The sequence below is a fragment of the Pseudopodoces humilis genome, chromosome 1 (genome assembly GCF_049639895.1).
Source record: "Pseudopodoces humilis isolate 2021_Gansu_Grassland_sample_001 chromosome 1, ASM4963989v1, whole genome shotgun sequence".
Classification (NCBI taxonomy): Eukaryota; Metazoa; Chordata; class Aves; order Passeriformes; family Paridae; genus Pseudopodoces; species Pseudopodoces humilis.
The window spans coordinates 116,252,165-116,278,687 of record NC_142200.1 but is presented as its reverse complement, the minus strand read 5'-3'; the positions used below and the strand labels follow the sequence as shown (position 1 = coordinate 116,278,687).

The 26,523-nt window shown below is 34.8% G+C and overlaps 1 protein-coding gene across 8 annotated transcripts in view; it reads right to left on the bottom strand.

Annotated features, from left to right (window-relative positions):
• Positions 1-26,523, bottom strand: part of TBC1D5 (TBC1 domain family member 5) — a 315,390-nt gene that overhangs the window by 223,440 nt on the left and 65,427 nt on the right. For 6 of the 8 annotated variants that reach the window (XM_088054556.1, XM_014248648.2, XM_088054576.1 and 3 more), the window contains one exon: positions 22,698-22,852. The exons of the other annotated variants lie outside the window; for them this stretch is intronic. The gene's annotated coding sequence lies outside the window, so the exon portion shown is untranslated. The remainder of the gene's footprint in view (positions 1-22,697; positions 22,853-26,523) is intronic. 8 annotated transcript variants of the gene reach the window in all.

Here is a 26,523-nt window from a genome sequence, read left to right as displayed (position 1 = left end):
CTGTTCCCACTGGCCAGATCCCTGTGCTGCTCTGTGGCCTCCTTCATCTCCAGCTGCTCCTGCTCCCCTACTCTCCCATCACGCTGGGTTTTTTTCCCCAAAACAAGTTAAAGCTGATAAGGTATCCTACTTGGCTGAAGGCAAAGTCCAAGAACGACCAGAGAGATGCTGAAAACTTCTGTAACTTGACTCCAGTGCCCAGGGAGGGGTACCTGCAGCACCCTGCATTCCCCCTTTGGGGACAGTGCCATCTCTTTGTGTTACATACCTGACATGATGTGGCAAGCTTAGCCATGGAAATTGGGGTGCTAGAATTTTAATACTGTACTCTAAGAGACATTAGCTACAGAAAATCTACATTAAGTAACGGATGAATTTCTAAACATTATTTCTATAAATGTGACGGTGATCCAGAGGTTATCAGGAAAGAACAAAGCTTTTCTGGGTGCCATTGGCTTCATTGCAAGGATAACCACAAAAGAGGAAACTGAGTCTGGTGAAAACACTGTAAGCACACTGCACAGGCTGAGGTGCTGGCTAACTACATGAGCAACACACACACATCTGGAATATCCTTTTGCTTGCAGCATTGTATGGATTTTCGGACATTTCTTTTAAGTTTCACAAACGAGAAGACTTTGATTGAGTCCCAGGTCAGTGAAGGGTACAGGCTTACATCCTTCCCAGAGACAACTTAAAGGTAAATCTATAAAATTCAGCTAGAAACTTCAGACACTAAAGAAAATGCTTCACTGGCATTTCAGCTCCTTCTTCAGATCAGTTCCTAGGGAGGACCAGTATCCTCAGTTGAATCCCACAATACAATACCCATTCTTGTTTGTAAAGCACTTCAAGATTCCCAAATACAAGTATTAACCAGCCTGTGTTTACTAGGATTTCCACATTTAAGTAGTCCAATTTATACTTTTTCCTGTTCCAAGAAACATTTGACAAATATTATTCTACGGTTATATCTACTTTGTGAGGGTGAGGCACGCTGTGGAAAGACAAAATCAAGTGTGCAATGTAGCCTTTGCTTACATTAAGAAAGTAATTCACCACTAACTTGGTCATTAAACAGAAGTCGTTGCAAACTCATGCATACTGGGAATAACTGCTCACAGAGTGGTTTCAACTAAAGGTTTTAACCTTATTTACCAAATTGAGGTATTAAAAACTATTTTTTCACCTCTCTCCAGATATGCAACTCCCTGTACCTGATCAGAAGTGGAACATTAGAATTACTGTGATGTTTGTAATTTTTGCATTATTAGTTTTAGGTTTGCTTTAAATATGTTTCACAATGCACTGGAATGTGTTAAGTATTAACATATATTCCTCCATATTAAATGTGCAATGCGAATGGGGAGAAAAAATACCTGAAAATAAAGATATTCAAGAGTTATGGATCCTAGTGCTATCACGGTAATTTAAAAATACGGATTAAGATTTTACTTTGCAGATTGCTAACGTGCAATAAAACAGCAGACATTCCACTGTTACACTTCATGTATATTATTTTTTAATTATAGGCACAGTGTATTTCTGACAAATTTCTTACAGAACAATTTTAAGCATGTATGGAAAATCAGACTGCATATTAAAGAAACTGCCTGATTCACCTGTCAATGTAACTCTTACTATATTATTCATAACAAGAGGAACATTTTACCTGCCTTCAATAATTTTTTTCTTGCTATTCAACTAATGTAATAATTTTCCTTCCTGCTGGACTAGTCATCAAAATATTAAAGGTTCAGAGAAACCAAGAATATATACAATCACAGAACTGCTTTCGGAAACGTGTATTGCTAGAAAAATTCCTCCAAATATTTTTGTAGCAAATCAAGAAAAATAATGTATGTTCTGCTGTTCAATGATACTCATATCAGCTGCTACAACACTACACCATCATTTCAATACCTATTTTAAGAGTACTCTTGGCAATGTTGTTCCTGTGAGACATTCAGATTGCAGTAACAGCACACTTTTTCCCCTCTCATTTTCCTTCAACTAATGAATGCAGACAATTTCCACTACTCCTCACTCCAGTTGGACTTACAAAAGTTCTTGTGCCTAAGCCTTCACTGTTTACAATGCACCTGGTGAAAAAATGCTCTACAATATTTCCCCAGGAATACCACTAACTACCGTTAAGGCAGTAATACCATCCTGGGCTTTCCTGCACTTATTTCCCATAATTCAATGAATTTCCCAGTTTCTTGTTTTTCAGTCCAGTATATATATGTGCTAATCCTCAGGATCTCTCAAAATCTCAGGATGAAATCATTGTTTACAGCCATTTTCCTTGGATGTGAAGGAACCTTCTCCAGCAGCAGAAGTGTTCCTCTATATTCCTCTTCTGGATGAATCTCTGACTACAGAATCAGCTTCTACAGGAAAATATTTCAAGCACTGAGTTTCATCGCTTTTCACATCGCTTATTTGCACTTTCTCTTCCAACCACACATAACTTGCATACAGATATATATGCACACAAAAGAGACACCAAGATACTGCAGCACAGATACTACTGCTCCCCTGAATAAAGATGAAAAAGCAAAATATTAAAAATTCTTAACAGAAGAATGTTCAGTGAAAAGCTCATTTTAAGATACAATACAGAAAGAGAATCTCACATATTAGCTCCTTAAGCAGTACTTCTGACAATCCCCACCTTTGGTATTCAGGTTTGCACTGAGACTTTAGTAAGGATGCAGAAACTGATCAGCTTTCATGGGGACCCCTGTTGCATCACACCACCCCTCAGAATCACCCCTAGCTCTTTGCAAGTGTGAACTCGTACTGAATGCTCCAGAGCATCTTTTCAGCAACAAAGACTACAGTATCACCTTTATCAACAGAAATCAAAGGAAGTATTTATCTCTGTTGAATACAGTAAGTACTACAGCCTAAAGTTGCTGAATGCTACGTCTGCTCTCCCACACATCTTGTCAACCAAAGCAGAGTTTTCTATGACAAGATTTTTTTTTTGTACACCAGACAGAGATCTCTCAAAAACCAATCAGAAATCATGAAACAAATTCACAACAAAAATTAAGTTATAGCCAAAAACCTTACTACCTTCTGTTTCAAACACAAGGAACATTCCTACAATTCGGCATCCTCTAGCATTGACAGATGGAAGCACATACCTACAAAAATCATAGCCTTCCCAGAAAAGTGAATGAGAGAGAACTTCCCCATATAAAAATTCTAGTCATATTAATGAGTATGAATAAATAGGGATATAGTATTAAAGCCAGTCATCCTAAGAAATATTGCTGGGTTGGAAAGTATCTTGATATTTATTAACAAGGGTAGGAAAAAAATGTACAGAAAGAATTGCATGAAATACAAATGTTTACTGTAATACAAGCAATATCAACTTTACTACTACAATTGGATTTGTGAAAAATGAAACATTTATATATGTGTATGTATACACATATACTTTTATTTAGATCAGAAGCATTTTTTTCTCAAGTGTTTAGTGTGCTAGTGCTCAGAGTAATGAGAAAACTCTGAGATATAAATCAACTTGGGTAAACCAAGATATATAAAGAAGTGGGAAAGCCTGCTATGTTTTCTAGCTTTTCAGCTATTCAAAGAGTCTTATATTGGAATAATTTAACAGAACACAAACGTCCATGTTTTGTTCATACCACTACTTAGAATAAAAAAGTGATTACAGAAATACTTGAAAGCCAGAATATCTTAAGAACATTATTTCTCATATCTTTTGACTCAGAAGGCGTTATCATTTCCTTCTAAAGGTCTCACATTTAATCCTTATCTTTGTCTTTATCCTTTACCTTACAGAATTCAAAAAAGAAGAGCAATCATGCAGAGGAGGTTGAATGCAAACTTCAGCATCATTAATGATCCACATGTTTGGCCACAGATCCAGAGAAGTAGATGGCCACACCAGAACAAGAATATCCAAATCTAAATATATCCGGACAGCAACAAAGACAGACCAAAACAAATGGCACTGCTAGGGCCCACAGGGTTAATATACAGTATTTAGTTTATAAACGAAGTGATGTCGTAACTTAGTTCATAAACTTTTCCTAATTATTTTTTATTGTTATTCATTGATGCCTAAATAGTAGCAGAGACTCTTGGAAAGTCTGGGTCTGATTGTGTTAGGTAGTGGTTTTCAAAAGCAAAGCAGCTGCTCTCTCCTAATTTCTTTCAGAATCCGAAAGAAGGTCACTAGGCCAATGAATAACAGAGAATGAATGAACATGAATGAACCACTGCTTACTGGCAGGAAAGGAGTTTCACTATGATCTATGGCCAAATAAAATTTCAGCAGCCATGTATTTTTACTGAAGCAAAATCATAGGGGCTCATAATACTTGTGGAAATGCACTTGAATTGAATTTATCTGCCCTACATCCAACTACAAGGATGGCTGAATGCAGATGTATTGCTCCCTCCCAACATCACAAAACTAATGGATAGTTACTATTTTGAGCTGGAATTACAATTTTGCCATTATTATTTTATTAATGTTGGCAACAGTAAGAGTAGTAGGGAACAATGACAATGGGTTTTTATTTTCAACTGACAAGAGGAGAAAAACCTGGACATTTCCACCAAAGCCAGAACCCCTGCAAGTGCACAACTGTGTTACTTCCTTAAAATAACCAGGGCAGAAATGAAATGGAGGTATTCTAACAGGTGTGTGCTCAGATGTTAAGGTTACTCTTATTCCATCATAAAGTAGCAATAAAAGAAATATCTTCCAGGGGAAAAGAATCATAAGTATTTGCTGCCTTCCCATGAAAATACGTAAGTCTAGCAAAGAAAATGCAATACCACCTCACAGAAAAATGGTGGCTCAAACAGACTTCGAAGTAATCACCACTATTAGTTTGACACTGAATATTGACATTTCCAAAGTATTTTTTTCCTGAAAATTTAAGATACACAGCTAGAATAATTTTACTCCTTTTTATACAATTTCCTTTTGTCCCCATGAGATCTGACTCTTCCAACGTGAATGAATAGATGCGCAGTGAAGAATTAACACATCACTGATTTTTTTTCTTGTTTAAATAATTCTGTGTAGGGAACACAATTTATTGGTATAAAGTAGGATTTATGGTAATATATTTCCTCTTCAAGACATAAATAAGATTTCTTAATAGTTTTCTGTAATTCATTTTCTTACAGTACCACATTCTCATACATTTGCTAGCGTAATGCATCTGCTAGAATAGCAATTGCGTACCCTGAACACTGTTTTAAAAAGTCTTCAATACTAACAATCCAATCTGCTAGAATATTCTTCCACAACTCATTGTCTACATCTTTCAGCCTTTAACCTTCCTACAGCATATGCTGGATTTTACAAAATGAAAAAAAAACAAAATCCAAAAAAACCAACAAAAATACAAGGTTTCAAAGAATATGAAAGCTATCAAACTAGAAAAGTAGAATGTTATACTGAAATAATTATATGAAAATTTACAGAAGGCTACAGGTCTTTATTTTTCAACATTTCCCCTTACGTCATGTTACATTGCCTTCATTTTCTGAGAAGTTAAGTTTTCAGTCTCTGGTGGTGATAATTAGAAAACGAACTGCACATATGTCTGTTTTTTTAATGTGGACAGAAATTATGTAATTATTCAAATTATATCAGAATTTATATTCAGAAAATTGGTTGTCAGTCAGAAGTGTCTTCTTTATAAAATGACAAAATGACTCCACTAAGAGCAGATGAATTCTAACATGCATATCCACTTACAAAATTCTCTCTTCTGTTAACACATTCTCAACATTTTTGTTGTCTCTGTTGGAATACCCTCTACTAGAAAGCCTTAGGATTTTTTCTTTCCACTGCAGAGGAGCTAAGAGAAATAAAGAGAGCAAAGTAAAGAAGAGGCTATGTGAGAATATAAAGGACTTATATTTTAAAATTTTGCTGCCTAATACAATATCAATATGCAGAGAAAAATGTTTTGCATATATTTAATGCCAGTTAACTCAAACACTCCCCATGAGTCTCATGATACAACCAATTTTGTTGGCAGTGCCTTTTTGAGGAACCTTCTTTGAGGAGCTCAATGGACAGCACAAGACAGGAGAAAAACACCCACAAATACAGGTGATATTCAGAAGGCCTATCTAAGTTAGAAGTTGTTTTTCCAGTGCTGTCCATGTAGCAGTTGCATAAATGTTCCAGATACAGACATCCACATATATATAGGCACGTACAAAAGTTATTGTCAGTGTATAAGTTACTACTATCCTGAGACTGAAATAATTTATGTAACATCTGTTTTCATATTTTTTCTAATTTTTTCTAATTAACATGCATATTTAACACATAAATGCTCAGACCACCTATTTTTCTGCTGATTTTTCCCCTTTCCTCAGTCATGTGTTCCTGTGGGGTGCTCAGTATAGATGAAGCATTAAATTTGTTTGGAGGAACAGTGGGTACATTGTAAAGAAAATAGTTCAGATTACCTAAAAGAAAAAAATATGTTTAGAAAATAATCAAAAATAGGCTACATTGGCTTACAATAAAAAAACAAAGGGACTTTCCCAAAAAAAACCTAGTCTTCTACTTGTAGATCAAAAGTGAAATGTCACTGACCTCCCACCTCCACCCAATACGCCAAAGCCTCTAAACTTTCAGCATTTCTACTTTCAGCTTGTACTAAAAAGCAGGGAATAAAACTCTGAGCCTGTGCAAATCAAATTTTAGTGATGTAAGATGCCACAGCATCTTTTTCATCATGGGTTTTTTCATTTCTCATTGTCAATACTTAAAATATTCACTTTACACTAAATGGTACAAAGTACTGAAAGTCAACTATATTAGAAACAGATTTAAAAACACAGCAAATGTTGCCTTTACATTGTACTGTTCACATAATATCAAATTATTAAAGTTCAAAATCTAAAACCTTGAGAAGACAATCAATTCAGAGGAGTGAAAATAATTTATCCCATTACATTTACAGGACTTGGTGGAAAAAAGTGTATGTTTACACAGCCGAGATCTTCCTTAGTAGGCCTTAGAGCTGTATGTTTTAGTCCATCTTCCTCCTCCCATCCTGCCACAAATCTAAAATGAAGAGCAATAAAAGCACACACCATAATTTCTACATATATTCTACATGAACACTGCTGTATATCATGTACATTTATGGAAAGTTAAAACCATAATGCAATTCAAAACAAGAAAAGGTGGGAAGGGAAGATCTTTGCTGTTTTGGTACTCATGGCAGAAGTCTACTCATCCTTACAGACTGCATGGCCATGCTGTTTAAAGCCCAAACTGACCCATTTTTGTCCTCCTGGGTCTGAAAGTCTCTCATGCCTAAAGTTCAAACATTCCTGAGCTCATCCCTCATTAGCCACAATGAAGAGAGAGATATTCCTTGTTTGCTAACTCATCAGTAAGAAGATGACATGATCACTGGCTATCACCATTAGCTTTAACTATCTTATCTCAGCACCTTCTCTCTTCAGGTTTCATGAGATGCAAAGTTAGGAAGACAGCCACAGTAGCTCATGGACTGGCAGGTGATCCAGCAAGGAGACCAAAAAAGTGCTGCACCTCCCACCTTCAAGCAACTTGTTCTTGAGCTGATGAGAATGGCACTACAGTTAACTGCAGGAGGCATTTATCTTTCTAAGTGTTAGCCCCTTTTCAAGATCAGACACACACATATTTTAAAACAGCAACCTTCTCCATTGCTGTGAAAAGGAACAATCAGTCTTTATGTTCCCAAATCAGAAGTTGGACATGTTAAATTTCTTCTGAAAACTCCTACACAATAACCAACCTCTAGATGAAATTCTCTCAGAGTACAATAAAAATTAGGAATATGAACTCTCCATTCATACCTGAATAGCAATTTGACACATTTTAATATCACAGCTAAACAAAGTGCACCTGATGAATATATAAATACTGCAGTCTCTTGACTACAGTTATTACAGGTGAGGTAGATTTCAATGAAACTGAAACCTGGGTCTTTGCCAGTATTTACATGGAAGAGCTTAGCAGCATACATTCTGTGAGCAAAGTAGGACATTTAATACAGCCAAAATCTCTGCAATGCTCATATTTCCTCAGCATTCTGTTGATATGGTCCAAGCTGAAGCACTCTTCAGCTCTTTTGAGCTTTCTAAGCATCTTCCTTTACCTTTGCATGTTTTTAACACAAAAAATGTTTATCAGCTTGAATACTTACAAATGTACCTTTGTAAGAAGTGTGAACTGGGATTAATTAATGCATCAAAATCCAACATTAATTCTCACAATCTTTCCCCAGTTAGAAAGTACCTCCTTCCTGGAAATTCCTCATTTGGCTGGTCAGATTGCTTCTTTAGGGAGTAACTTCTTCACCAATGATGCAGGCCTTGTATTTCCTTTCCAGTCCTGCCCCTCTCACTTTGGGGGAAGGCTTGACTTGTACTTTAGATTTTAACAGTAAATTCTGAACTAAAACTTCATTAGCTTTGAAAATATCTGAGTTACTCTTCTGGTACCATGAGTGCATCTTAATTCTTTCAGGTGACTCAACACTCACAGTTCCTATTGTACTTATCATTAATATTAATCTGTCTATTAAATAAAAAGGTATACTACTTCCTAGAAACCTTGCTGACTTTTCCCTTTGCCAATTCTAGCAGGCTAGGGACACAAGTTCACCAAAAAATGGAAACACAAAATGCATCCAAAAAAGGAATTGCTAATAAGAGAGGATGGGGTCAACATGAAGTCCTTAAATATATAGCTGTAGCATCTCTTGTACATAACTTTTTTTTTAAGTACTTGTTACCCTCACTGAGCTCTCTGCAGCGGAGAGCAGCAATCTGACTATACCCCATAGGTACAAGCACTGTGATAACCCTTGCACAAACTAATATAGCTACATTTGAGAAACACAATTTTCATTGACCAGAAATAAAGTCCATTCCAACAATTTACATCCTATAAAGAAATTTTTGACTATCAATTTTGCTCAATTTTCTCTGTCAGTTACATTTATAACCCTCGGGTTAGAGATTTGAGGATAATGGCATTAAAAAAAGGCTAAATAACCTTTGGTTTAGCTGGTATTAGCATAGTCAAATGCTCAACAAACCACTATATTCATTTACCTAGTGAAGACTGCCTTTGGTACTAACTGGGAAAGGTGGTCAAAACCTTTGGTTTTGAAAGGTCATGAAAGTTTTTTCTACGGAAATAAGCTCACATATATGCTCACAAATTATGGGACCAATCTACAAAACATTTTGCGCATATACACATACGTCTATATCTATAAAATGAAATTACGTTTCCAAAGCATATCAGCTGTGTGAGTGCCTATCAAGATTCAAGAATATCAGGTTAAAAGACACCAAGCTACCTTGATTATATCCAGTATATTAATGAAGAGGTATAATCCCATCTATTTACTACCTCTTTGTGAAACTGTGTACCACAAAGCACCAATTACAGAAAGAAGTACCACTACTTATCAAGCTTCATCAAGACTCGGCTTTTGGTCACTGAAATTGGGGAATATTAGGTTAGCAAGTGGATATGTGAAAGCTGTGCATTTAATGCATGACTTCTTTGCCAGGGAATCAAAGAAATTCACTTGTATAAAAGATAAGAGAACCTGCTTGGATAAGGTTTGCATGTTTTCAGCTCTTAAAGTGTTGTTAGCATCTTCTGATCAGGTGTTTGAAGCAGTCTTGGATATACAAATAAAAAGGAGACCTGAACAAAATGTTTACCCTTCAACTATAGTAGTTTAAAACACCTGCTGAAGGTATTAAGATCAGTAGAGGAAAAACCACTCCCTTTAAAGACTGTCTTTATTGCTTTGTGTGTTCTCCCCATGGTCACCTGAACTTCTAGACTTGCAACAAGTGCCAACATATTTGGTCTTCTGATTCTCAGACACCTAACCTTGCTTATGCACCCTTGTACATCATTCTCTTTGAGGAGCACATCTCTTCCTGCTGTGGACACTAAAATTGCTAGAAGCATCACAATTTCTCTGGTAACTCAGTCCTTCATCACAGCCCAGTCAGATTGGAGATTTTCTGCCTTCATCAGCAAACCAGAATCCCACTAAAAGACATGTAAAATTCACCTACTCACGCAGGCAATGGATGAAAACATAGAGTAGGAGATCCTACTTCTTCAAAAATCAGAAGAGAAGCATAATACAATCACACCTTATCTAGAAAGATGGGGAGCAGGTATGTAGCTTAAAATCTTAAGCCCTTTCAGTTGTGAAGGGCAGGAGAAGGATCACGAACTTGATGCTGCTAGAAAGTTATGCAGACTATGTGTGATGCCGTTTTCATATAGGAAAGATGACCTGCACTGAGCACACTACAGTCAGATAGCTGATGGATGAACTACTTACCACTGTCAGATTTTTTTGCTTTCCTAAATTCCATTTTTCAAAATTAATTAATTGAAAGCATTAATTAATTAATGCTTCTAATATACTAAATATCTCTAGCCTTAACTCACTTGATAAGTTTGTTTTCTACCTGCTGTATTTCTGAAGCACATCAAGAAAGAAGTAATAAAACCTTTGAATGTATACAGGAATGATCTCACCCTGTGACAGCTTTTAAGGAAAGAAGGATGAAATGGCTATCTCACCCATAAAGCCAAGATAAAATGGAGCACTGTGGCCATCTTGATCACAACACCATGAAGAAAATACCACTGTTGATTTGTTCAAAACCTCTGAAACATTTATCAAAATATGATCACATACTGTGAGAGAATACATGCATACAAGTTACTGACTAGCAGCAGTTGGAAAGACAAACACAAACACATGTAATCAGGTGCATCATCATATTTTTTAAGAGATACTGTCAAGATCCTTATTGAATGACATGCTTTTCATAGGCCCCCACAATACAGTAGGAATACTTTTTCTCTTTTATTTCCTGTACCACTATCGTATTAGGAGACTATTTCCTTTTTTGTGTTCTGTCCCATCTTGATAAATACTCCATGTGGTAAGGGGGTAAGTCAGCCCAGCCCCTTGAGGAGCCAAGTCTGTTTATATTAAGAGACTGCCTTGGTATGCTGCAGGTCCCCAAAAAGCATATAGAAAGCTAACATCTTTACAATGATTTACTGAAAGCAGCAGCTCGTTTTAATAAAACCATCCCAAAACATAAAATTGATTGAACCAACTGCTGTGCAGGGCATACACAACAGCTGATCAAAATCATTCAAGATTTTTATTCCTAGAATATCTTCAGTGCTTGTAGAGTTTTTCCTACTTTATTATTTCAGTTCTGATACACAACTCACTTAGGCAAGCAGAAAAATTAAGGCTGACTGATAGTCTGATATTTTTAACCAAAAATTTGGATAAACTCAAAATAATCTCCTGTGTGAAAAATCAAAATGAAAGCCAAATATACTTGATAATCACCAGCAGTTTTCATAATGCAAAGACTACCTATTATCTTCCCAATTACCCCTCTTCAAGTGATATAACGTCATGATTAATTGTATCCCAAAGAAGTCCACAACACCCCATAAAGGTTACTCCAAAGGACACATTTCTTCCATTTCAAAAAGTTTTAAAGGATAGATTTATAATAGCATTGCAAAACACACACACACACACATATATATATAAACTGTGCTTTAAAAAGGCAGGAAAAGATGAAAACTTTTTCTAAACTCCAAAGACACCACTGCTAACTTTACTTTCCTTGCACAAAATATCACCTAGAAGAGTTTATCTATTTTGTTGAGCATAACAAAAAGTTCACCTTTTCAGAGTGTGCTACACAAAGCTTCTCCTGCCTTTTATATAGTAAAGTAATTTTATGGTATTGTGTCACAATGAAGGACAAAGATAAGCCAACTGTTTAGATTCCTCTCCTTTATGTTGTGGCTTTGATCACTAACAATGCTGCATGAACAGCCAACAGAAGGCTGACATTTCATAAAATATGCAGTGATAAAAACTAATACTGTAGCATCTGGGAGCGATATATAAAATGCAGAAATACACCTAATAACTGTGATCTTAAATTACAAGTTACTAAAAGCTAAATAAGCAGCATACCTAAAAGAAAGATTAAGTCAGGATTTTTGTGCTTCTGCTCCTAAAAACGAATTAGAAAAAAAAATCCAAGATATGCTATTATTCTTAACAATTCCTCTGGTTCCCTTGTATCTTAAAAGCAGCCTTGTAGAAGAATGCTTTTTTGCCGTATCATTAGGTATCAGCAGAAGCCAAACACATTATAAGCCTTCTTTGTGCTATATTAATGCTCTAATGCTTTGTGAAGTCCCCTTTATTGTCTTTTTAAAAATATCAATCACATAAAATAAAATACACATAAAATACACATAAAACCTGATGACTGATTCTTCACTGTTATGTAAAAAACTGAAGCTCTGTGATGACAAAAATAAGTACAAATCCTTCCAATAAGCTGCATAAATTAAGTAAATCTCAAAGTAGAAATTACACTATTTTAATTTATTTACCTTAAGAACATTAAGAATCTACGAGACAGGCCACATAAAATGGAGGATTACATCCTAGAAAGCAGTGAATCCCTAAAGAACTTACAAGTCACTGTAAATAACCAAATGCTTTTTTTGCTCTTACTATGTTGCTGTAGCTAAGAAGCTAAAAACAATCCCTGCGTGCATTACAGGGAAATATATGGTAGTACTAAGGACCTGAAATTATCTGCACATATGGCATCACTGGATTGCTATAACTAGGCCTGGTATCTTTAATTCAAAAGGAAGTTGAAATTAAAAGGGCCAAAAAAGGAGTTACAAGAATTACAATCAGGAAATCCTTCTTTTTATTGTGTGTGTGAGTCAGATAAGAGATCAGTATATTTAGTTTATTTATAATAAGATTAGAGGTGACTTGATTGAGTTCTACAGCTTAGAAAATGTGGAGAACATGTAATAGCCAATAACTATCTAATCAAGCATAGAAAAGGATAGTAAGACAGAATTACTGAAAAACATCAGACAAATTCAGTCTAGAGATATCACGTCTTAATTATTACATCAGGTTAGGCAGGGACATAATGCATTTTTTGTATATTAAATATTAATATTGTATATTAAATATCAAGGTAAAGGTGAAGTAATGATTTGTATTTTATAAAAAAAAAAATTAATACTTTATCTTGATTTATACCAAAGATGGAATGGCTAAAACAAAATGATCTCTCCTGCATGGAAACCAGTTTAATATTAAGGAAACTGCAATACTCTGTTAACTTTAAAAGATAGCTTTATACAACATCTCTGTTCTCATTTATGATTCCATGGGTCAGACTTTAATGCAATTACTCAATATAAAAATGACTTTATCTCATGTAACATAAAAATAACTTTAAGAAAGGGTGCAAGTATATTATCTATCTTTACAAAAAATACACTAACAAGAAACAAAGAGTAACCTATGTAATGCAACAGATTAAGTAGCTACTGGTAATCCACACGTGTATATAACATTAACATGAAGCTGAAACAACTGCTCCAAATAATTTGAATATAAAACATTTGCTTATGGCACTATAAAATGGGTAGGACTTCCTCAGCATAGTTATGAGATCTAGTAAAATACAAGGTCTAAAGATCTAATTGTACCAAGGAGTATATAATGAATTCAGCTTTTTAGTATTGGGCCCTCATTTAATAGCAGGGGAAAAGGAATCATGTATCAGATGAAAAAAGAATGCAAGAGAAAATCCACATTTGGTGCCCAAAGAACTGTGAAGCATATTTTTGGTCTGAAAACATACTGAAATTACAGTTTAAGTATGTGGGAGGCAATTGTCCTTGTGGTTATAATTAGTGTCCAAATTTAGGGACTTCAGCGCTTAATGCATACCCACCCACCTGTTATTCTTACCATGTTTTTTTATGTCACTTAATGGAGATGAATACTCCTTTCCCACCTCATATTTACATCAAGGCTATTTAATTTCTTTAGGCTGCTATAATAGGTTAAACGGCAGTCTCAACATCACTCTTCATCTCCCACTGGACAACGAATGGCATTATAAGACCGAGAATAGATGAAGGCATATTTACATTCATAATGTTCTTGACTATAAAATTTATGTAAATTATGATTTCATATTTGCAAATACTATAATTTTCAGTTTCAATGAATACTTTACTACTCTTTCATCATTAACTTTCTATGTACATTACAAGGAGAGAAAAACTAATGAAAATAAAGAAACCAAGTGCTGTGATCAGAGAGGTACAGGTCTTCTGTAAAAGTTAAAAAATGCTTTGCTTCTTAACTGATCTTACCCCTGAATAGATAGGGGGCTGGACTACTCCTCACTGCTCATTTGGAGTGTGTAAAACAGAGGATTTTAAGAAAGTACAAGAAAACCAGATTTTCCACTGATGGCTTATATTTTAACCCCACCAAAATATAACTGCATTGCTGAGGAAAATTTTTTTTCCCCCCATCTGTATAAATAGCATTTTTTCTATTCATTGACAAAATACCATGGAAACACTAAGTTAATTACAGAACTGCATGTAAGGTTTGGGAACATGTTTACAGATGTTACACAAGAATGAAAAACTACAAAATATCAAATTTCATTAACTAAGCTATTGCTCCACCAAATGGATAGAATGATTTTTAAATATCCTTAGAGTGGAAAAAGAACTCTTCAGTTAAGAAGAACATTCATCTCTCATGCCTCTTGTGAGACACACACACACACAAACACAAAAGAATTGTGCATTTCTACACACAAACCATCATGATTTTTCTGTGATGATCAGCTATTTCCTTCAATTTTATAACATACAGCTCTGACTCTATGCTTCCAGAATGAAAATCTTGCAAATTAAATTCGACCAAATATTCTAACATATTTTTAAATTAGGAACTTTTTTGTGTGTGTTTTGGTAAGAGCTTAGTGTGACATTTTCAGACTGACATGCAAACATACGTAATGAAACAGGTCCCAAACTACCATAGTCTCAGATACATGTTATTTTTAAGGAGGTGATTCCTTGATACCTGAGAAGCACTATGAGAATGAAAAATGTCACATATCCTAAGGAAGTAAAATTTGGCACATGAGTCAGATCATTTCTATGTATAATGAAATTGCTGGCTATATATGTTGTTTTTCAACTTACTCAACATGTAATCACTGTAAGACTCAACTTGAAATGCATGGACTGCGTACATATTCAAAGAGATATATTTTAAAAACCAGTGAATTTTCTGGTCTCTCTTAGCTTTGTGCCTTGTAATAAAAATGAATCTAAAAGGACTTCAAGATTCTGTCCCAATTTGACAAGCGGAGGAAGTATGGACTCAGACAATGGCTCAAGCCATCAGTCTCTTCCATTAAATATCACTTCTCTTTTCCCAATTACTTGAACCAATTTATTTTCCTGTATTAAGTACTACGTTTCCTAAGCTTCTCCTGAATGGCAATAGGGAAGTCAGTATCACTGCTACACCAGAACAAATTATGGCTAGCAAACAAGAAACCCTTCCTCTTAGCATCCTACAAATACTGTGAAAAAGGAAAGTTATTTTGTGGGACTTTTAACTGCAAAACCTTGAGGGATGTTAAGAAGACCTCAGATTCAGAGCTTGTTTGTACAGGAAACAGAGAAAACAATCTGACACCACTCCCTAGTACTTGCCACAGAGAAAATACTGAAACCTCAATATTAATTAAAAAACTGAAAATAGGCGCAAGAAACAAGACGCTGGAAGCATCGTCTTAAATGGCTGCATTGCCTTAAATGCAGCTTTTAGTACAATTCTTCAAAGAAGCTTGCGTATGAAATCTTTTGTGTCTCAAGTTCCTGCATTGCCCACTAATGATATATGCAAGAAAGGAATTACATCTGAAAAGGAGACTCAGAAAAATTTAAAAAATTGCATCAGCCAAATTTTCTTTTCAAACCATCTAGGACCATAAGGCATAAGACCCCCGTGTAAACATGTCATGAATGAGGAACTTTTGTTTTTACACAAAATAGTCCATCCTTTAAATGATGTTTATTACAGTATCTTTTGGAATAAGGAAAACATTTTGTATGTGAATATTTTAATATTTGAATGTGTCCTTGCTAAAAACTAAACATTAAAATAAAACAAAACCATGATTGTTTCCCCCTAAAATGCTACAAAACCATGCAGGTTTCATAACTATAGTTTTCATGTACAGAAGTAACTACAATTCCATTCAACATTTATATTTCATTCATAAAAATGCATTTAATAAATGAAATTATCTAGATATACAATTAGTCACTCACTATTCCTTTAGCTGGTCACTATGCACCTACAGCAGATTCACACTATAAAATATTCCCAATGGGAGCATTAAATAATGATTAGATGTAACTAGATACTGATTCACAACTTAAACACTCTGCCATTTTCTTTGCCTTTGTCAAAACTTACTTTTTACACAGCAAATGTTTTTTAAAATTTTGATGCCAAAACCCAGCTGAAGGTATTGGATGACTTTTCTGTTATGAAAACCAAACCAAACAAAAAATCCCCAACCCCAAACATTCTACTAAATTCCTATTATTTTCAAGTAGCTATATTCATACTGAGAAAAGTACTCCATTACTTCCCGTAAGTTAAATACTTTCCAAAGTCTGAGTCTACAAGACCAAAAAGAAACTAAGTGCAATCTGTGCTTTCAAGAGTAATGTGTAATTAAGGTCTTCTAATCATTTCCTCAGGAAGAAATACTGTTGCTTCTGGATTTTAAATTAATTAAAATCACTTTCCTGTCAGATGGTACGAGTGTCTCGAAGCAAGACTGTCTTGATCTACTTCTTGTTGGTACATTCTATGGGAAGAATACATTCACTTAAAAAGAAGAGCATTTTCTTCTTTTTCTATCCCTTAATCCTCTCTGCCAAATGACAGAGAATAATGATTTTTTTCCTCAGATCCAGCTTGGGTACCACTATAAAGTACACTTCTGGATTTTAAAATAATCTAGATTAATATGCCAAAACAAGTTTAGAATATTTATAATATAGAGAAATTTTTGCACCTAATCCACAATTCCCTTGCAAAAGATGATAAATATTGCAAGTTTCAAGATACAGGTAACCTTTTCTAAAATTATAAGGCATGCATGCTGCTTATGAGAAATGATAAAACAACATTCAACCACTTCTTGTAAATCTAGTTGAACCATTCATACAAGAATCAACTCTTACTACATTAATCCTTATGAAAAAAGATCTTAGAGGATCAGACACATAATATTGAGAAAACTACTGCAAAAGTTGGTGGCAAGATTTTAATTCTTTAAAGATTACAAATCTGTAGAAATTATGTTGCGAAGAAAGTGCTCAATATGAAGTTACGTAATGTACATCACACAATGAAAGCTTGAACAAAACCCTAGGAAGCTGGTCAGAAAGTTCTGAGTTTCATATAATTTCCACATTAATTTATTTGAATATGACAAAGTGCTGATAATATACAATAACTTCTGCCTGCCATGGCTTCTATCACCTGAAAGAAATGAAGAAGGCCTATATTTACTGTATGTGTTTATTGAATAAATAGCATGAAGCAATGTGTGGAAGGTCTTAAATTACTAGGCAGTTGGTCATCACTGTCACTTTAATTTGGCTTTATTCATCTGCTTTCCATCAAATTACAAATGCTGGCCAGTCACAACAACTGAGAAATGCTGCTGCTTGCATTGCAGATCAGTCCCTAGTACAGGACATGGCTGGCATCTACACTGGTACCTGTCAATATTCAGTACATGTTTAGACATTTAAATCCATATAAATTAAGAGCAAAACCCACTAAAGTTCTGTGAACTTCCTCTAGAACTAATCCTGGAAGCAAAGCATTCTCTAAGTCTCACAGAATTTCTTCAGGAAGAGCAGAGGCAAAGAAAAGAGAGCCAAAGATAGCCATGAAATAGCATCCCTTCCCTTCAAGGGAAATTACAGCCAATACTTCAGAATTTTTTTTTTTGTTGTTGTTCTTAAAACTACTGGAACATTATCACAGCTCTAAACACATCAGAGACAACTGTCTATGATTGTCACATCTATGCTAGGAGGATCACTTCAAATACACCAAAACATCAATACAATCATGGTTTTTTTAACTATATACATTGCTGGCAACCCAACTGTTTCTCCCCTCCAACATTTTCTTCTTGCAGATATGCTTAAGGCTGCCACTTTTAATCCTTTAAGAACAGTTTTAACAAATCCTTTTTAACAAATTCTGATCAGCATTTCTGATCATCTAAGGTAGCACTTATCTCTTATTGAAAACAAAACCAATCCAAACCACAAATTAAAGTCTTGACCAGGTTCTATCAATACAACTTGTAACCACTGCAATGTCTCTGGAAAAGTTTGAAAGTCAACAAAATGAAGAGGAAACATTATATAATGAAACTATGTAAGAGACATACATAATACTAATCAGGTAAAATAAAGGCAAGAGGCTGCTCTCCTCAAGAAGAATCACAGACTGGTTTGGGTTGGAAAGGACCTTTAAAGAACACCCAGTTCAGCCTCTTGTCATGGGCAGAGAGGTGGACATCTACTAGATTAGGTTGCTCAAAGTCCTATCCAACCTGGCCCTGAACACTTCCAAGGATGGGACACCTGCATTTCTCTGGGCAACCCATTTCCACATCTCAACACCCTAACTGTAAAGAATGTCTTGCTTAGCTTCCATCTAAATGTACCATCCTTTGTATTTAGAGGCCCAAATCCCTAGAGGCCCTGGTATAAAGTCTCTCTCCACTTTTTGTTGTAGAGCCCATTTTAAAGTACAGCAAGGCAGAAGTTACTTCTTCCTTTATACTGGCAAGGGTGGTTTCATGGTGAAAATGAAGATGAGCTACAAAGTGAGCACCAAGTACAATGAAAAAGCTCTGCCAGAGTCAGCTGGGCTCTGTCCATAGCCAGCTCAAGCTTCAGAGTTATGTTGCCCCAAAAGGAGGCTCAGGAGGGAAATGGGTCAATGCGCCAGGGGCAAGGGCAAGGGAAATGCAGTGCACAGAAACCACTGCCAGAGGAAACTTGAACTAACAAGGATGTGAAGCAGTACCCAATTTCTCAGCTATATAAAGTACCTCTAACATGGTACAAAGAGGAGAAACAAGAAGGATGTTTAAAGAGTATGGGCTAGTAACACACAGTACCATTAGTCCAGGAGAATCAGACAGCTACTGAAAATAAATCTATGGTAATTACTAGTCCTGACTTGATATTATGTACCCTCGAGGGGAACTGATATAACCTGATTTTAGTGCTTTGCAAAATAACTCTCGATCCTGGACCTGTTCTTCTACTGTTTGAAGCTGCACCTCCTGCAAGTTTTGCTGCATTTGAGAAAAAAGTCCTTATTTTAGACATATCTTTCTCGAAGCCATCTCTGCAATACAGCCATAAATTAAATACAAGTGAATGGACCACCAGCTCTGCAGGAACAGCAACAACAGAAACACTGCAATGAATTGGGTTGTTTGAATTGGTGTTGGATTTTAAAAATACTTATATGTTCTGCTCATACAGATGTGTCATGACCTCTGTGAACTGCATAACAGTGTAACAAATGGGTAATTCACTTGCTCCACAAAACACAGATTATTGTACTATTTAAGAAAAGATGCCATCTGTAATATAGTTGCAAATCACCAGTGTTTTTTAGACTGACACGGAAGTTTACTTAAATTTAAATTAACTGACAAATTATAACATGCTAGCTATTCTAGAGCCTGTAAGACAATACATACAATCACTTAAAGATTTCTTCTTAGAAAGCCCTGTATTTCAAATTATAAACAAATTATAAATTCCTGAAGTATTTAATTACCTGAGATATTTCATCTGGAAAAAACCCAACATTCAGTTTTCTTGATGCTTCATAACCCACTTTGTAAAACAAAGACTTTAGAACCAGGCTGCAAGCCAACAATTATCAACTCTTATATGGGATTTAACTACTCCCAAAGTCAAAGGAACTATGTTTAAAGCTATATAATATTTCAGTTTCTTTATAAATCACTTCAGTAGTGAATTTGTTCGACCAGTTTCAGTATTAGTCAACAAAAAAATATCTGAAACACAAGAAACAAAGAAGTATTAAGTGAACCAATCTCAGAAAACACTGGAAAAATTTCAAGCCACGTGAACTACAGGAAAATGAGTAACTAGCATTTAAAAATATTTTGTCTTCAGAGAGATTTTCTGTCTTAAATATAGGTTTAACAAATTAGAAATAATAAGGAAAGCACACTAAATGAGCATTATCTTTTTCCCACCAAAGAATTCTTAACATGATTTAATTTGTAGTCAGAACAATCTACAGTATACCAGTCCTGAGACAACTGTGCCAAGCTTACTATGAAGCAGGCACATAGATATATAATTTTAATAAGATTATGCACATCTGAAATACTAGGGTTCCTCAAATATGTCAATTGCATATTTAGGTTGCTCAAAGTCCTATCCAACCTTTTCTAAATTAGAAATATGCATTGCTTCCTTTAATGAAACTTCTGTTTTCTTGTTTTCCTATGAAGAGCTTAAGAGGGAAAACAGCCACGGATAGAAGAGATTCACTGTTTGCTAGATGGAGGATGGGGTAAGAAAAACAAATGCATTTTGGCAGTCTATTTTACTCACAAAAAAAAAATAATTCATTTTTCTTTCTTCCCTTCCCATTCTTCTTCATTATGCAACAAGAAGCACCAGGTCTGCTCACTACATGCATACTACCTTACTGCATGGCTAAGATAATTAAGGGATGAAATGGAAGGTAAGAGCAGCAGCCACAGCTTCAGGCTGCATCTTAAAGATCAAGACTTGCCTGTAGTCTGGTCTACCACTGAAAAAGCACAATACCTCTTCAACAAAAGAAAGATACCTGGCAGGTTACATGGAAACCTCTGCTGCCTGAACCTTTCTTCACTAGCCTGAATGCTGCCTCCAACATTTGGAGTGATAGACAAGGGAAGCTCATGCTACTGAACTTGGCTCACCTTGAAGGCACTATGAGGGAGAAGCTGAGTGTCAAAAACTTAAAAAAAGATCTCCCAGGTTTGTTCATGAGTATATAAAGCTTGTCTTACATTAAATGTAAATGGGTTAACCAGAATATTCAAAAGCTTCTAAGGCAATTTTTCAAAAAACAATTTCAACTAGTTTTTGAAAGACATGTATTCTCTAGCAACAGGAAAGACAGCTATTTTAATTAGTTTTTCTAAGCAACAAAATAAAAAGACATTCCTAGAATTATGCAGATCAGAAAAATGAGTTCATTATAATTACTTACTATAGCATTATTGCGTAATTTTTTAATTTCATAAAGTTGGATGCCAAGGAAAATGATCTTGATATAACCTATAAGAAGCAGTCTAAAGACTTGCAAATGGTGAAATCATATAATCACACATGCACATACAAAAAGACTAAGCCACCAAAAGCACCAGTCTTCTCAACTCTATTTGACAGTTCCAAAATCTAGGCACACATCCAGAAGAACTTTCTGCCCCATGTCTGGTCAGTAAAGAAATTGAGGTTAACCTTTAATTTTTAATATCACCTGCAGCCAGTCACTGCTTTTTCTAATGCAAGTGACAGATAAACAGCAAAACACTCCCAAGATGATACACAAAGCACCACATACCATAAGTGCATTTTTATTTTTATACCAACTCAATTTCTCAAATGGATAACCAATGTTCCTACTAATTTACATTAAGAATTGAGTGAGGCATGAAAATTGTTCTGATGCATAGGCTCTATTTCTTTAATGTGCTGCATAGTGTTCTGTACTTTATTACAACACTGGAAAAATCTAACTATACTTAAAAGGTACAGAAACTACATATACAAGCTCATATACGTCTTAAAAAATCACTTCAGAAAGGAGTTTTAAATTATCCAGAGAATAGGAAGGAAAAATAACGAATTAAAGGCACTGATGAAGTCAGTAAAAGCAAAAAAAAAACAAAGTACCTATTAAAATGAGTTTGCTGACCTTTAACTACTTGAACTAGTGTGTTTCTATAGACCAATACTAGAACTTTAAATCCACATTGCTTGGATTTCCAATTTAGAATTCCTTTATACAATACAATACTATCACCTTAACATTTGCAAGGTAATTCCAAACTAAACAGAGGGAATATGGCAAATTGAGGTAATATAGTCTAGCTATTTAAGGCCAAATTGGCAAGTCTTTAACAGTAAACACTGTATCATTACTAAACACTGCCATGTTGTTAATGTTAAGGAGAGGTTTAAATTAGAGAGTGAATTGCCCCTTCAGGTCGGGACTTAGGGCATATTATGGGAGAAAGCAAAGAAAAGATCCTACTGACATGGTCTATGTTTCACCAGTTCTATGGGAAGCAGACTGCAGTACAGTTATCAATCAGTTTTAAAACCAAATACTACAGTCACTATTTTCACTTGTCTTTTAAAATTTAATGCAGCAAACTGGGGAGAAAAGAACATATGTTTGTAAATTAAGATTTCTTTTGATACAGAAATGGCATGAAAATAGATTTTGGACAACTGCAGGAGATACATCACAAACATTTTTATAAATGTTAAATGTGTAACTATGACATTAATGAAAATGAGGCAAACTCAGTTTGATTTAAAAAAAATACAAACAACTCACATAGTGGGAGGTGCTCAAACACAAAGGAGACAGTTGTCTTCAGAAGAACACTCTCCACACATTCAACAGGCAAATAGTGTTGGGATATTCCCCAGCCACCAGGAGCAATGAGGAAGCTGGAGTGGCAGTCCTGGTACCAGACTTCTGGAATTGACCTTCAGATGGAAAATAAATACACTAAATGAAAAAAATCCTAAAAATAGTTTTAGTTTTTTATTTCATCTAACAGGATTTAAGTTGAGGATTCAAGATAACGCACTGCATTTCTTCTGAACATTTCAATATAACAAAAAGTGACAGAAATTAGCTTAAGTATTTTCAAGTTAAAGAAGTATTGTATTTCACATAATCATGTATGAGGAGAGATAGAAACATCATGTAAAGTAAGTCCATGTGGTTTAATTTATTTATTTCCAAGATGACATTAATGGCAGATGGACAACTCCTAAAACTTGAGCATTACGGAGACTTATTCAGTATTCAAACTGAAACTTTTATCCACATGTGATTCTTGGCTCTTTCTCAGCATTACTTTCAATTTATTTTCCTGTCAATGAACTTCTTAAAAACGTGTATCTTACAATTTTCCGTAATTTGTTATTTTAGATCTATTTTCCATAAAGTTGTTCAATAATTATTGGTAAGACCACAAGAAGTTGTATAGGATTCAATAGCATACTACAGCTGGTTACATACAACACTAAAAATGTTGAAGATTATGGTTCTAAGAAAATGTAACAAATGAAACATCAGCAACTGATCAGCCATCTATCTTTTATTAACTCTCCTTTAACTGTTCAAATCACAAAAAATAACAAAAAAATTCAAACAAACCCTCTTCAAAATATGTTTATGCAGAATTTTTCAGCTACTGCGAGATGATTAAAGTCTATGCATGACAGGATAAAATGGTATTTTATAATAATTCTTCCTGTTACAAATACGCAAAGCTGGTAGTGTTGAATTGGAAACACCGTCTTCTCTTTTTGAAAAGGTAGCACTTTCCTGTTCCTATAGTGTTTGCAACAGAAAATGTAAGAACACAAGTACCTAGACATATTTTCTAAAAAGTCCTAAGTGACACTGATTTTGCAGGTAAATACCCAAATAGCACCTCAAATCTGACCACTGTTGTCAGATTACAGTGCAATCTGACACTGTAATATTACAGTGTTGTAATATTTAGAAATATAAAACAAAAAGCATACCCACTTGTAAAAAAAATAAAAATTGGGATTTCTTTTTTAAGAAATTAAATTAAAGGTAATTGTCTACTCTTGAGTATATAAAACAGTTCCAACTGAATACCGGGTTTAGGGTTTTTTTTGTAATTTGGATTAGCATTCTAATTACAACATACTAGCACATAAACGTATTTTTATTCTAGAGCATACTTTGAGTTATTAAGCCTGGCATTAAATTTTGTAACAAGATGTAATATATCTAATTCAAGAGGGCTTAGAGTATTCCTGTATTACTTATTAATATGTTAAGTGAATGTTTGGACAATTGATTTCAACAAGGTTTTGTGACTAAAACATGTGACAAAATACAATTTTCAAATTACATAGTCCATTTGTCATAACTACTGTTCTTTCTAATTTCTATAGGTGTTAACAAATTAAACAAAAAAAGTCACACTGACTAAATAAAGAACAGTAGCCATTTCAGAATTTAAAAGAAATCGTCAGCATTAGCAAATGTATCCATTTAGCCACTAGCAAAGCATCCTCTGCTGTTCTGCATTCTCATTGCCTTCCTTTGCTTTTTATACCCTCCTTCCTGTATTTCCACACAAACTCTGTGTATGTATATTCGCAGAGGACTTACTACAGTGAGACCACAGTCTTGTACTGAAGCAACAATGAATGATAACAAATGCATTGCTCAAGGTATCACAAGCCAACTCAGCCACAGGTGGACCCAATCAGTGACTGGTTGGTTTAATAAAATCAACACATTTAAGCCACTAATCCTGTAAATTCATACCGAAACAACAGAAACATCCCCACCTAATGGCTTAAATAATGTTCATGTATCAAAATAAATAGAAAATATTACTTTATGTAAGTTCTGAAAACAGAGGTTATGACAATGTATTTCACATCAGTTCAGCACAAAGATTTTTGTGTGATTCATACAGTTTTGACAGTTTTTTCAACAAGTTAGACTGCAAAATGGTCTCTATGCCTGCACTGATGTTTTCTGACAAACAAATTGGATTGACTGGGGAGAATGGGAAAGGTATGATCCATTTGAGCATTTGGCCTAGCTGACATAAAACAAATGGACTTAATGTGAATATGAAGAAAATTATCTCAGAAAATGAAAAAAGATGAAGATGTTAATAAGTTACCAGAATAACCTATGAAACAGAATAGGGTATTATATCAAGATTTTTATTACCATGACAAAAAATATAAAGATTATTTTTCTAGAAAAGTAAGGAAAAGTAACTTTACCACATGAGCTAAACTCTTAGTAAGCACAAATAGAATCTGTAATTTAGCATTGATGGCATCCTCATGTAGATGGCTCACTTTGAAGGATACCTACTAGGCATTCCTGGAACCTACATGAGTACTGCATAAATCAATACCATGGCAAATGCAGACCATCTGTCTTGATATTCTTGAACATCGTTTACAGAAAGCAGTCTTCAGTTTATGATTATAGGTATTTCCTTACTTGCACAAATGCCTCCACTCCCGTATACGATGGAGGAAAGAAGGATGGTCCAATGTTGAGTATCATATGCTAGTTGAAGGTTCCTAACAACTAGAATTACTCCAGTTTAAAGGAGTAGGTATCAGGAAGAAAATGCAGGTTATCTGCCTTAAACCTATAAATGGAAGTGTTTAGGGAAGCTACTTTTTCAAGGTAACAGGTACAATAGCATACACCTTCCAAAGTATTTATGCTTCCCACAGTCCACTAGTCACATAATTATGTTCTGCTTGGAAAACTGAGAACATGAAAACATCCCAATGTTTTGCCACCTGTTCTCAGTAAGCCTTACTTCACTCTCCTTTCAAAACTAAGGGGGGGGGAGGAGGAAAAGAGGATGGAAACAAAGAAGAGAAACAAGTCTAATTTTGCTATTGTCTGTTCATCCTCCCCCAATATTGTTTCCATTAAAACAAAATAAAAATTACAGAACTAAGAATATATGTACTAAACAAAACAAATTACTTTGATATTTCACTATTTTAGTAAATACATTTGATGAATTTCTCATCAAGATTCAATGGTATTTGGAAAATTTATGCTGAGGGATTCAAACCTGAATGCTTTTCACACAGTCTCTCTTTAAGTACGTAAATTTTAAGTCAGACTTTAATTCCAAATAGCCATGTGCTACTTTTTTGATGCCTTTCCATCATAATAAAGAAAACCCAAAAATATTAACATTGACATCAAGAGGTAAGGAAAGTATTTTAAAACCAATTCCTTTAAAAACAGAATATATGACATGTTTAATGTATGGAATTTGGTTACTGAAGAAAGTCCACCTCTGCATTGCTTCTCAGGTATACATGAACACAAAAGAGCATCTTAAGATGCCAGAAGCCAAGCAAGATATTCACTTTTACAGGTCTATTAAATCCGTGAATGCAGGAGCTGCTGCATTTCACAGTCTATTATTTATATGACAGAATGAAGATCTGAAAACATGAAATATAGCCTTAAATTATTCACTTATTCTTTTCACAAAAGGAGAAACCGTCAATCTAACACTAAAAGACTTCAAGCATATTTCTAAAGGTTTCATGAAAATTGCCTTATTTATCAAAACTTTATTCCCTCCGTTTGTTCATTAAATACT